General features: G+C 43.6%; 1 protein-coding gene across 2 annotated transcripts in view; it reads left to right on the plus strand.

Annotated features, from left to right (window-relative positions):
* The window catches only part of DNTT (DNA nucleotidylexotransferase), a 135,927-nt gene that overhangs the window by 72,531 nt on the left and 49,613 nt on the right, over positions 1-13,783 (plus strand). The gene's annotated exons all lie outside the window — the stretch shown is intronic.

The raw sequence follows: 13,783 nt of genomic DNA on the forward strand, positions 1-13,783 counted from the left end.
ACTACAAATGTCTCATTACTATAGGTATTTAATGACCTGGAACGTTAATATTTCCTTTGGTAATACAAACTAATACAGAATATAGTTCTGTGATACACGTGATAAAACATATATTGAATAAGACATGTACAGGAAATGAACACTGATCATCTAATGTGCTGTTTAATACCACTGAACTTTTAAGCAAAGGTAGAGAAGAGTTAACTTCAATATTTGCCTTGCATAAGGCCCTTCCTCTCAAAAAACAAAATCAAAGCAACCAAACAAAAAACCACCCCAAAGCCAAAAAGGCCCGCAACAAACCACACAAAAACTCACCAGACTCTATTAAAATGTATGGGTTATATTATCATTAGAATGACTTTCTGTTTTCTGATTCAGGAGAGAGAAGTTCTTTTTTGGCCACAGATCTTCTTTCCTCGATTTTGGTTAAATCCCCCAGATTATTGCATAACACAACAGCATGCTTTTCACTCTACCCATGCATAAAAGAGGCCTCACATTGATTTATGTTTTCAAATCTTAACTGAGCATGCTCTGAAAAAAGAGTGATATAAACGCATGGGTAAAGGTTCACAAAAACTGACACACAAAGCCAGTGTGGACAAGAGCCCTTAAAGGTAAAATCACCATTTGTCAGTTCATTCTTTCTGCAAAGAGCTATGTAAATAAGTATGTCAAGATTCTACATTATAGTATTTTCAAACAGTTACATAAACGTTTGTGCAGCTGATCTGACATGGATTTTAGAGATGAATGGACGAGTTTACTTTCAACTCTGCTACTAGTGATTTCTGGTCCTCCATTAATAATAATTTCCTGACATTTTCTTCTCATTGCATAAAAGGTCTGTCCATCTTAAGAAATACTAAAAATATTGCTAAAGCCATGGTTCAAAGGTTAAATGTTTGCAAAAGAGACACCATTAGGAACTGAAGAAGAGTAGTCAAGTGTCTAGTACTCTAGGGAATGAGATTTGGATTCCATTTATGTCTGGCATGTAAAGGATGTAGACATACTCAGGCACAGCATACCATATACTTGCTTCTGGAAAGTATATGTAGTGACTGAGTAGGTGGAATAATACGAACCACTGTACGATTCGGAGCAAGGGTAGTCAGTGAAGGGGAAATTAGGGTTTACATGGGATGTAAGTGGTGCTGTAGAAGTCTTGAGTAAATTTCATCCTGATAATATAATTCACATAAATAACGAGAAGTGTGATCTTTCTGCTATATCATGTGGCACCTATTTATCCTGGCCTGACACCATGAAGACCATCTTTTAAATAATGTATTACTCTGCATTCTATTTTCAAAAGCATTACTCTGTTTTTCTAAACTTCTCTTTGGTCAGCAGCCATGTTCTGAAATGACTGATATCCTGCACTCGTGGATGGGCATGTGTGATGGGGTGGACTAGGATTGGAGGACCCCTGCTGGAGGCCTTGTGGCCCTGCCACACCCCGCACCAGAAAAGGGCAGTAGAGAGATCCTCCAAACTGCTTAGAGTGGCTGTGTGGGAAGCAGCCAATCAGGGCCCAGCAGGCTAGTATAAGAAGAGCTGCAGGGACAAAGTGAGTTCAGTTCCTTGCTGGAGTTGAATGAGTGTGGATGGTGTGTGGCTAGCTGATGGAGCTGCAGAAGGGCAGTGCTTCCAGAAGCCAGGCAGAGCAAGAAGGAGCCCTGAGCTGGTTGCTGGGACTCCATTAGGACAAGGTCCTGAGGTAAGGGTGAAGATGGCATGGGGCCACAGGGAAATGGCCCAGGGAATTAAAGAAACTGTTTCATAGTTAAAGGGACACAACAGATGGTTGCTATATACAGGGTCCCTGAGCTGGGACCTGGAGTAGTGGGCGGGCCTGGGTCTGTCTCACCCCCCATTAGCCACTGGGGGGGAAGTGGCTAGGACATTGGGGCACCCCAGAGAGGGGACTGAACCATAGTGGCCCAGCTGGAGAGCTGCAACCAGAAAGCCCAAGAGGACGAAGACATTGTCACCAGAGAGGGGCCTTGGGGCACTGCTCTGTCCTGGAGCAGGGGTAAGTTGAGAGAGAGTGCAGGCAGATGCACTCGGCCAAGGGAGCACTCATGAGAGGTGAGTGCACCCCATTACAGCATGGCATACACTACAGCATGCTAAGTTTTGTGTATTCAGTATTAAAAGGCTGTATTCCCTTATGCAGTATAAGTTCTGTTCCTAAGGCAAAAGGGATTTTCCATTGATACTCCAGCTCAGAGCTGGATTAACTTTAAAAATAAAATAAACAGTTTCCATGGCCATGTAAAATGAGTTCTGTCTCTGGTGAATCAGAATTAGTGTTCCATTAGATGAGAAAATTGGCATTTTCATGAAGCTTCCACCCTCCAGTAGCTCTCTGGAGAAGACACCTGTGAATCTTCATCAAAATACTTATGTGGCCCTGCTGAGTTTCTGTTGAATAGCTTGGCTGGGTGCAAAAGCTGCTATTTGCTACCATTAAGGTCTAACTTATAGTCACCTATGAGAACACTGGCTCAAGTTTTTCCTGGTTTTCTTTTCGGATACATTCTAATTTAAAAGTATTTTGTGGTAAATTAGTGAAAACTAATGCTGCAGACAAATTTCCATCTATTCTGTATTTCAACTGCAAATTTCCTCAAAATGAGTCTGAATCCCTATCACAACTGTATGTTATCTGTTCAGTTAAATATATAATAGTCAATTTTAATTTTTTTTTGCCACTGGCAAAATTTATTTTACTTAATTTGGTTTGATTAGTGCCTTTTCAGACATTCATTGGCATCCTATCAGCATTTCAAAAATAAAAAAATAAGTCTCACAACAGACCTGTGATGTACAGTTATGGAAGAATTTTCCCCATCTTATAAATGACTAAGGCCAAAATGTCCAAATGTGGCCTCTGATTTTGGGTCTAAAACCTCAGTCACTTTGGGTTTGGCTTTTCAGAAAGCTCCCACATCTCCTGTTGACCTCAGCTGTAGTTATGACTGATGCACACTTCTGAAAATCAAGCCCAGTCTGAAAAACTGAAACCTGAAGCACCCAAAATCAGAGGTCACTTTTCAAAATTTTGGCCTAAGTATCGTGCTTAAAATAGCCCTTCCTACTTCAGCAGACATTATATTTAATGTCATCATCACCCCCATGCTGGAGGGAGGCAGTGACCAGTCAGGGTGCCCCACCAGTGAATCCTCCAATCAGGACAGTTGGGACCCTAGTGCCCAAAGCAAAGTGTAGGGGGCAGAAACTGAGCCAAAGAACCTTTCCCTACCTTGATGAGACAAAGTAGGCATTATTCTTTTCCTCATTTCCCATAAGTATGTTATTTTATTTTGATTCTTGAAAATTAAAGACTAAGGGGGATAAAAAGTTATTTGCTTTTTCTAAAGCAACAAATACTACCTGCTTTAGCCAAACAGAAAATGTATGATGAACAGGACCTTATGCATGGGAGGGTTGGCACATCTTTTGGGTCAAATTAGGTGCTTGCATATACAAATATAAGTTGCACTGAGTTACTTGTCTCTGTGACTTCCTATTTACATTTCCAATACTGCCATGGAAGTCTTCCCTGAGTTAGAGCCCATCCTGGAGTCCTATGTGATTAGGGTAGCTGCAACACTTGAAATGTTTGTTTTACTATACATTTGACATGATGAACTGTCTAGATATGCCTTCTGACCATATGACATGATGAATTATAAAGGAAAGTCTTGCATCTAGCTTCCTCATCCATCTTGCATCTTTGTCCCTGTTGGCAGATGAAGGTGTAAAAATTGTACAGCTAGTGTGCATGTGAACTTGGTGCAAAGCTTACTTGATTGAGTAACATAGGCCTGGTCTACACTACGAGTTTAGGTCGACTTTAGCAGTGTTGAATCAAATTAAGCCTGGATACGTTCACACGACGAAGCCCTTTCTTTCGACTTAAGGGGCCCTTTAAATTGGTTTCTTTACTACACCTCCGACGAGGGGATTAGCGATAAAATCGGCCTTAGCGGGTCGGAATTGGGGTAGTGTGGACGGAATTCGACGTTATTGGCCTCCGGGAGCTATCCCACAGTGCTTCATTGTGACCGCTCTGGACAGCACTCTCAACTCAGATGCACTGACCAGGTAGACAGGAAAAGTCCCGTGAACGTTTGAATTTCATTTCCTGTTTGCCCAGCGTGGAGAGCACAGGTGACCATGCAGAGCTCATCAGCACAGGTAACCGTGATGGAGTCCCAGGATTGCAAAAGAGCTCCAGCATGGACCGAACGGGAGGTACGGGATCTGCTCGCCATATGGGGAGATGAATCAGTGCTAGCTGAACTCCGTAGCAGTAAATGAAATGGCAAAATATTAGAAAAGGTCTCCAAGGCCATGAAGGACAGAGGCCATAACAGGGACGCACAGCAGTGCCGTGTGAAAATTAAGGAGCTAAGGCAAGCCTACCACAAAGCCAGAGAGGCAAACGGAAGGTCCGGGGCAGAGCTGCAAACATGCAGCTTCTATGCGGAGCTGCATGCCATGCTAGGGGGTGCAGCCACCACTACCCCAACCGTGTGCTATAACTCCGTTACTGGAGAAACACACAGGGAAGAGGGTTCGGGGAACGAGGAAGATGAGGATGAAGATAATGTAGATAGCTCACAGCAGCAAGGAAGCGGAGAAACCGGTTTCCCCAACAGCCAGGATACGTTTATCACCCTGGACCTGGAGCCAGTAACCCCCGAACTCACCCAAGGGGTGCTCCCAGACCCTGAGGGCACACAGGGGACCTCTGGTGAGTGTACCTTTGTAAATATTACACATGGTTTAAAAGCAAGCATGTTTAATGATTAATTTGCCCTGGCAATCGCGGTCAGTACAGCTACTGGAAAAGTCTGTTAACATGTATAGGGATGGAGCGGAAATCCTCCAGGGACATCTCCAGAAAGCTCTCCTTCATGTACTCCCAAAGCCTTTGCAAAAGGTTTCTGGGGAGGGCTGCCTTATCCCGTCCGCCATGGTAGGACACTTTACCACGCCAGGCCAGTAGCACGTAGTCTGGAATCATTGCATAACAAAGCATGGCAATGTATGGTCCCGGTGTTTGCTGGCATGCAGACAACATCCATTCCTTATCGCTCTTTGTTATCCTCAGGAGAGTGATATCATTCACGGTCACCTGGTTGAAATGGTGTGATTTTATTAAGGGGACATTCAGAGGTGCCCGTTCCTGCTCGGCTGAACAGAAATATTCCCCGCTGTTAGCCACATGGTGGGGGGGAGGGGTGAAGTGATCATCCCCGATAATTGGGTGTGGGGGGAGGAGGAGGGTTAGTTGGGTTTGTGCTGCATGTTAACCCGGAAACTGCAGCCCCTCCTTTTACATTGCAAACCCATTTTAAATGGCCAACCCAATGGGTGCTTGGTATGGGAAATGAGGGCGCTACTGTTTGAAACCATTCCCACATGTCAAGAAGGTTAAAAAAGCCAAAAGACTGTGGCTTACCATGGCTGCCTGCAAGCCAAAATCTGTTGCCTGGCACTGCGTGAGTGATCTCTCACACCAAACCGGCAGGCCCTCAATATAAGAGGAAAAATGCGACCTTGTAACGAAAGCACATGTGCTGTGTAATGTGAACATCAAAATTTAACGTGAAAGAGTGTACCCATTGTTCTCTAAAATGTGTCTTTTTAACCACCTCTCCCTTCTCCTCCACCAGCTGCAAATGTTTCTCCTTCACAGAGGCTAGGGAAGATTAGAAGGAGAAAACAGCGGACTCGGGATGACATGTTCACAGAGCTCCAGATGTCCTCCCACGCTGAAAGAGCACAGCAGAATGCGTGGAGGCAGTCAATGTCAGTCTACAGAAAAGCACAGTATGAACGAGAGGAGAGGTGGCGGGCTGAATCGCGGGCTGAACAGAGCAAGTGGCGGGCTGAAGATGATAGGTGGCGTCAGCTTGCAGACAGAAGGCAAGAGTCGATGCTCCGGCTGCTGGAGCATCAAACTGATATGCTCCAGCATATGGTTGAGCTGCAGGAAAGGCAGCAGGAGCAGAGACCGCCGCTACAGCCCTTGTGTAACCAACAGCCCTCCTCCCCAAGTTCCATAGCCTCCTCACCCAGACACCCAAGAACATGGGGGGGGGCATCCGGCCACCCAGTCACTCCACCCCAGATGATTGCCCGAGCATCAGAAGGCTAGCCTTCAATAAGAGTTAAAGTTTTAAACTGCAGTGTGTCCTTTTCCTTCCCTCCTCCCCCATCCATCCCGGGCTACCTTGGCAATTATCCCCCTAATTGTGTGATGAATTAATAAAGAATGCATGAATGTGAAGTAACAATGACTTTATTGCCTCTGCAAGCGGTCAGACAACTCGTTTTCAAAGCTTTTCTGATGCACACCGCGCCCTGCTGTGCTCTTCTAACCGCCCTGGTGTCTGGCTGCGCGTAATCAGTGGCCAGGCGATGTGCCTCAACCTCCCACCCCGCCATAAATGTCTCCACAGCAAGCAGCAATAAAAATGGGGATATTCTTTTCGCTGAGGTCTGAGCGAGTCGGTAGGCTGTGCCAGCGCACTTTTAAACGTCCAAATGCACATTCCACCACCATTTGGCACTTGCTCACCCTGTAGTTGAACAGGTCCTGACTACTGTCCGGGCTGCCTGTGTATGGCTTCATGAGCCATGGCATTAAGGGGTAGGCTGGGTCCTCAAGGATAACTATAGGCATTTCAACATCCCCAACGGTTATTTTCTGGTCCGGGAAGAAAGTTCCTTCCTCCAGCTTTTGAAACAGACCAGAGTGCCTGAAGATGTGAGCATCATGTACCTTTCCCGGCCATCCCACGTTGATGTTGGTGAAACGTCCCTTGTGATCCACCAGGGCTTGCAGCAGCATTGAAAAGTACCCCCTGCGGTTTATGTACTCGGTGGCTTGGTGCTCCGGTGCTAAGATAAGGATATGGGTTCCGTCTATCGCCCCACCACAGTTTGGGAATCCCATTGCAGCAAAGCCATCCACTATGACCTGCACGTTTCCCAGAGTCACTACCCTTGATATCACCAGGTTTTTGATTGCCCTGGCAACTTGGATCACAGCAGCCCCCACAGTAGATTTGCCCACTCCAAATTGATTCCCGACTGACCGGTAGCTGTCTGGCGTTGCAAGCTTCCACAGGGCTATCGCCACTCACTTCTCAACTGTGAGGGCTGCTCTCATCCTGGTATTCTGGCGCTTCAGGGCAAGGGAAAGCAAGTCACAAAGTTCCATGAAAGTGCCCTTATGCATGCGAAAGTTTCGCAGCCACAGGGAATCATCCCACACTTGCAGCACGATGCGGTCCCACCAGTCTGTGCTTGTTTCCCGGGCCCAGAATCGGCGTTCCACGGCATGAACCTGCCCCAGTAACACCATGATTTGCACATTGCTGGGGCCTGTGCCTTGTGAGAGGTCTATGTCCATGTCAATTTCCTCATCACTCTTGTCGCCGCGCTGCAATCGCCTCCTCGGCTGGTCCTGGTTTTGCTTTGGCATGTCCTGGCTCTGCATATACTCCAGGACAATGCGCATGGTGTTCATAGTGCTCATAATTGCCACGGTGATCTGAGCGGGCTCCATGATCCCAGTGCTATGGCGTCTGGTCTGAAAAAAGGCGCAAAACTAGTATCTGACGGACGGAGGGAGGGAGGGAGGGGCGAGTGACAACATGGCGTACAGGTACAAGGAATTAAAATCAACAAAGATGGCTGTGCATCAGGGAGAAACACAAACAACTGTCACACAGAATGCCCCCCCCCCAAAGATTGAACTCAAAACCCTGGGTTTAGCAGGCCGTTGATTTCATGGAGGGAGGGGGAAGCAAATGAATACAGAACAAATCTATTTTTTACATCTTAAGCTGGCAGACCACGGTGCAGCATGACTGATAGCCCTCGGCATCTTCTGGGTGCTTGGCAGAAAATACTGGGCGCTTGGCAGAAAATAGCATACTATGACTGATAGCCATCATCGTTGAGACTGCCCAGGTGCCCCTGATTGACAGCCACTGCAGTACGACGACGACAGATAGCAGTCATAATATACCATCTTCTACCAAAAGGCAAGCAACTGCTGTTGTGTGCAATGCAGCCCCACGTCTGCCAGCCCCACGTCTGCCAGCACCCAGATCACCGATGAAGGCTACCAGTCATACTGCACCGTCTACTGCCAAAAGGCAATTAGCTGCTGCTGTGAGGCAATGCAATACCACGTCTGCCAGCACCCAGAGGACATATGGTGACGGTGAGCTGAGCTGAGCGGGCTCCATGCTTGGCGTGGTATGTTGTCTGCACAGGTAACCCAGGTAAAAAGGCGCGAATCGATTGTCTGCCGTTGCTCTGACGGAGGGGGAGGTGCCTGATGACATGTACCCAGAACCCCCCGCGACACTGTTTTGCATCATTCAGGCATTGGGATCTCAACCCAGAATTCTAATGGGCGGCGGAGACTGCGGGAACTGTGGGATGGCTACCCACAGTGCAACACTCCGGAAGTCGACGCTAGCCTCGGTACTGTGGACGCGGTCCGCCAACTTCATGCACTTAGAGCATTTTATGTGGGGACACACACAATCGGCTGTATACAACCGATTTCTATAAAACCGGCTTCTATAAATTCGATCTAATTTCGTAGTGTAGACATACCCTGAGATTAAGAATGGAGGCTGGGGTCTCACAGGACATGTGATCCTGTTACGTGATACTGGAATCCATCTTAAATCTGGTACTTTTCCATTTAGAAGAAGGGGTGGGGACCCAGAGAGACAAAAGATTCCCGCCTTGTGCCAAAGCTATAAAAGGGGGTGGAACAGGACAAGGGGGGCAGTCATGAGAAAGCCCCTGCTTACCACCTGAGATGTCTGCTGGAACTAACACGGACTGTACCAGGAGAATGGATTGGGCCCAGACTAGGAAGGAGTCTAATCTGTGAAAGGAGCTTATTGGAACATCTTTGAGGGTGAGATATTACCTGTAATCAGTTTCTTAATGTATTAGGCTTAAACTTGCGGGTTTTTGCTTCATTTTGCTTGGTGATTTACTTTGTTCTATCTGTTATTACTTGAAACCACTTAAATCCTACTTTTTATATTTAATGAAATCACTTTTGGTTATTAATAAACCCAGAGTAAGTGATTAATACCTGGGGGAACAAACAGCTGTGTATTTCTTTCTGTCAGTGTTATAGAGGGCAGACAATTTATGAATTTACCCTGTAATAAGCTTTATACAGAGTAAAACAGATCTATTTGGGGTTTGGATCCCACTGGGAACTGGGTGTCTGGGTGCTGGGGTGGTAACCTGCTGAGCTGTTTTTGGTTAAAGTCTGCAACTTTGGGGCTGTGTCCCAGACCTTGAGTCAGTCTTGCAGCAGGCTAGCATGTCTGGCTCAACAAGGCAGGGTTCTGGAGTCCCAAGCTGGCAGGGAAAACAGGCTCAGAGGTAATTTCAGCACATCAGGTGACAGTCCTAAGGGGGTCTCTGTGACCGAACCTGTCACAATAAAGCAAAATCAATAATCTTTCTAATCTCTTGGGCCCAGATTTTTATGTGTTACTGCAGTTAGTATTGCAATGCCCAACTGATTTAGGTATCTAAATCTCATGTTCAAAAGGGATTTAGGCATGTAGGAGCCTAAATCTCATCAGCTGTCAATGGGATTTTGGCTTCTGAGCAGAGCAACACCAAAATATCTTTTTAAAAAATCTGGGCCTGAAGCCTAGGAAGAGCACAGATGTTGGTGGCTGGGTAAGTCAGCCTGTCACTGAAACCCTAATACATAACCATTGCCTCAGGTTCAGAGTTCAGACCAGGATTTTGAAAAAAAACACAGAAGAGTCTACCTTCAAATAACCAATCTTAGATTATACGTTGGTTCCAGTACATTCAGTGAGACAATACTCTAGTAGGAGTTTCAGTTATGGGTTTCACTTGTAGTTAGCTGGTGGTATGTAATTTAGATGCTCATGTGGTGTGGACACATTCATAAAACTAGTAATTACTTAATTTAATATAGTCCTATTGTTTTTAATTCAAGAAGCTCCTGGTAATCTGTGGCATGAGTGAATGAGAAAAATTCATGGGTATGAAATCCTGATCACATTGAATTCAAACGGAGTTTGTCATTAACTTCACTGGGGCCTGGATTTCCCTCTGAGTTCCCTGCCTCCCACACTTCAATACTAACAATTCAAGGACCTTCTCTTCCTATATTTGCCTATGAAGTCTGCAAAAGTTATAGTCCTAATTATTGTAAAAATCCTTTCCAGACCTGGGTGTGGAAGAGTGATCATTTCTGGGTCTAGTTTCTCACAAGGCAGGCTAACCTCCCACCATCTCCAGATTACCTGAAAACATTGGGGTGATATCAACTGCCCCAACCAATGCTCCTCCATGCATTCAAAGTCAAGATTCCTTGGCCTCCTCTACTGGGTGCTGTTGGTGTAGGGCCTGATCGACTCTCATTGACTGCAATGGGAGTTGGATCAGATCCATACTGAAAGGGAAGAACCACCCCACAACAAATATTGAGGGGGCATTGAAGACCCCTACTGGGAAGGGGGGTCTTAAAAGGGTGTGAATATATATATGTGTAATTACATGTGTATACCTACCCTGCACATTGAAGATACTCTAATTTGAATGTGTATGTCTAATTTAACAACAGTAATATGTATTGTATAGTAAATGATTCAGTTGTCATATCTAAAAATAACTATCCTTCTGCCTACAAAATCTGTTTGCCACTTAAACAAAAGGTGATTTTGCTGTACCTCCATTTGTTAGTTCCATTAACTCTGTGCATCATTCTGCAACATTTATTCCCTTTTCCATTGTCAGATTGTCATCACTTTAGCAATTGCATTTGGTTTTCATAGACAGTTATACATGTGGTTATCTATATTCAAGGGCTTCTTTAGGTGGCATCATAAATTTTCAGATCACTTGAGGATGTATCTGTCTATAAGCTCTCTTCCTTGCTTTTCCCAAAAGAAGTATGTTGTGGGACATGCACTTAATTTAACATGTTGTAAATTCCCATATTTCTTCCCACAATTAAAGGACTTACCATTTTCTTTTATATCAGCTTCCAGTATCTCAGTTGGTGTTCAGCCCACTCTACAAATGACTTTCAGCAGGATTCATTTTAATCTAAGTTCTTTGGGGGATTTTTTTTTATCTTGTTATGTTTTGTTCACACTCTCCATATGATAACTTAAACCCATGCTCCATGCAATTCAGGACTGGGATTCTTCTTTACTAGTTATCCCAGCTTTCCCTATCAGAAAATGATGCAACAAGAAAAGGACTGGAGGCCTTAAGAGCTATGTTATATATAGTGCATATTGGTTGTGCAACAATTCCTGATGGACTGATTGTTTCGCTGTCTTTCCTGATAGCCATCATTCTCTGACAGCTATTTCACAGCTGAGGTTTCTTCTTACTCAATGAAAAGGCAGGCAAATGATATGGGTAAATATATCCATTAGCATTATTTATACAGTTTAAATGTGTGAAATGAGAATATATTGTAAACGTGACTCTACTATTTTGGTAAGTACAGCCTAGTTCCCTCACACTGTAAACTCAGAACATTATCTAATATCCAGTGCTTATTAGCTTATGTACTCTCCTCCACACTCTCCTCTCTTAATTTTAGCTGAGAAAGAAAAGTCTAAAAGAGCAAGAAACCTGACACTGTACATTCTAAATATTTCTAGAGTCTTTCTATTTTCTATTATTCCTTCCTATAAAACATTATTATGACATACATTGTAGACAAGGTCTCTCAGACCTGTTAATGGAGTCTTATATTGTTGAATGAATGATATATTTGATGCTTGATGGTCTGTTATGTAATGGATTCTGAGTTCATTCACTGGGACATTGATCAGGTTATGATCTTTATCATGTAATGCTGTTTACCAGATATTGACAGTGGTTAGCTGTTGTTTTTGTAGGCTGTGATTCTGGAAGTTCTTATGTACATGCTTAATTATATGCACATGAATAGTCCCTTTGAACTCAGTTGGAATACTCACGTGTAAAGTAAAGCATGTATGTAAGTGCATGCAGCATTGGGCCCTCACGGATCACATTCAGCATTTATTATGCTCCCATGCTAACAATGAGTTTTGCCTGAGTATGGAGTAGGTAAGCTTGCTGAATAGATAGTGGCTTGGCTGTGATATGAATGTTGCAAACTGAACAATTTTTAAAATGGAAATGTTCCATCTGTTTCTCTGAGAAACACAAATAGAAATTGTCTGGTCTGCTTTTAATCTAGGCATTGAGAATTTAGAGCCAGTGGGCCAAATTCATCCCTGGTGATTTGTCTCAGCAACTACCTGAAAACCTTTTTTCTCCTTTTAAATATTGAGTGCCTTTTTTTCCCCTAGTGAGAACATTCTAGTGCCCTTCGCAAGATGCATTTGAGGGCTGGTTAAATTACAGTATATGGTATCTCTGAGGAAAGATTTCTTTGACTGGCCTGAAAACACTATTAGTAAATCACATTCCTGCTCAAGAACTTCCAAACAGCAGAACAATATTCACTGGGTTTCTAATTATAAATCAGCCAAACAATTTGCTCTTTAGTAGAGTAGGACAGGTCTGAGGTGAATGATTCAACTTGTATACACTTTCTTCACACAAAAATAAAATCAAGCAGTCTTGATTAAGAAGGATTTGTAAAAACTATAATAATCCCATTATCAATTTAATATGAGCCCGGAAGATTATTTTAAAAATGTTGGCTATAAAGAAGAATCACCAAGTGCTGCTATCATATAACTTAAATAAATGGAATACCTATTGCTCACAGAATCATAGATTTTAAAGCCCGGAGGGGTCTTTATGATATTCTAGTCTGACCTCATCTATAACAGAGGCCATAGAATTTCACTCAGTGGTACTTGCATCCAGCTCATAACTTCTGGTTGAGCCAGAGAATAATTTTTAGAAAGATATCCAATCTTGGTTTAAAGACTTCAGGTAATTGCGAATCCATATGCCCCTAGGTAAATTGTTCCGGTGGTTAATTACCCTGACTCTGTGTGTGTGTGTGTGTGTGTGTGTGTGTTTTAAAAAAATAAAAAAATAAAGGTTTATTTTTTTGTCTGAATTCACTTTAGCTTCAGTTTGAAGCTGTTTATTATGCCCTTGTATTGTGTAAGAGAATTCTCGCCGCCCATCCCCCATAGGCACTTATAGACTATGATCAAGTGTCCTCTTTGTAAAACTAAATAGAACTACTTGTTAATTCAGATATTCTTGGTATGCAGGAAGACTCATGTGGGTTTAAAGGAACTTTTAGTAGGTAATCTGGCTGATTTTTCAGCTTCAAGGCAGGACTGATTTGGTTTCTTCATTCCTAAACTCTTCTTGACTCTTTAAGATGATTCTTAAGTGAGCTTTTTGAACATTATGGATAGTTCCTAAAACACTGAGTTGTGATTGGGGCAGATGTTTGTATATAGTCCCTGATCCAATAAAACTCTTAAGGTTACTGTGTTTTCCATAATAGTCTCTTATCCAAGTCCTGACCAGTACTAATACTGCTTAGATTGCCAACATAGATCATTCAGGTTTATTCCACAATATACAACATGTGTTGACCAAGCAGGAATTTTTTATGGAGACCAGAACAAGCTTCTAGAAATATCAAAACAAATGTGTACATTTTGAAAGATTGTCGGGAGAAACCGAGAGAGCGCTAGGGCTAGGAAGAAATATACAAGTAGAAAGGTTTCAGAGTGGTAGCCGTGTT

This window comes from Malaclemys terrapin, chromosome 7 (assembly GCF_027887155.1).
Source record: "Malaclemys terrapin pileata isolate rMalTer1 chromosome 7, rMalTer1.hap1, whole genome shotgun sequence".
In the NCBI taxonomy this organism is placed as follows: domain Eukaryota; kingdom Metazoa; phylum Chordata; order Testudines; family Emydidae; genus Malaclemys; species Malaclemys terrapin.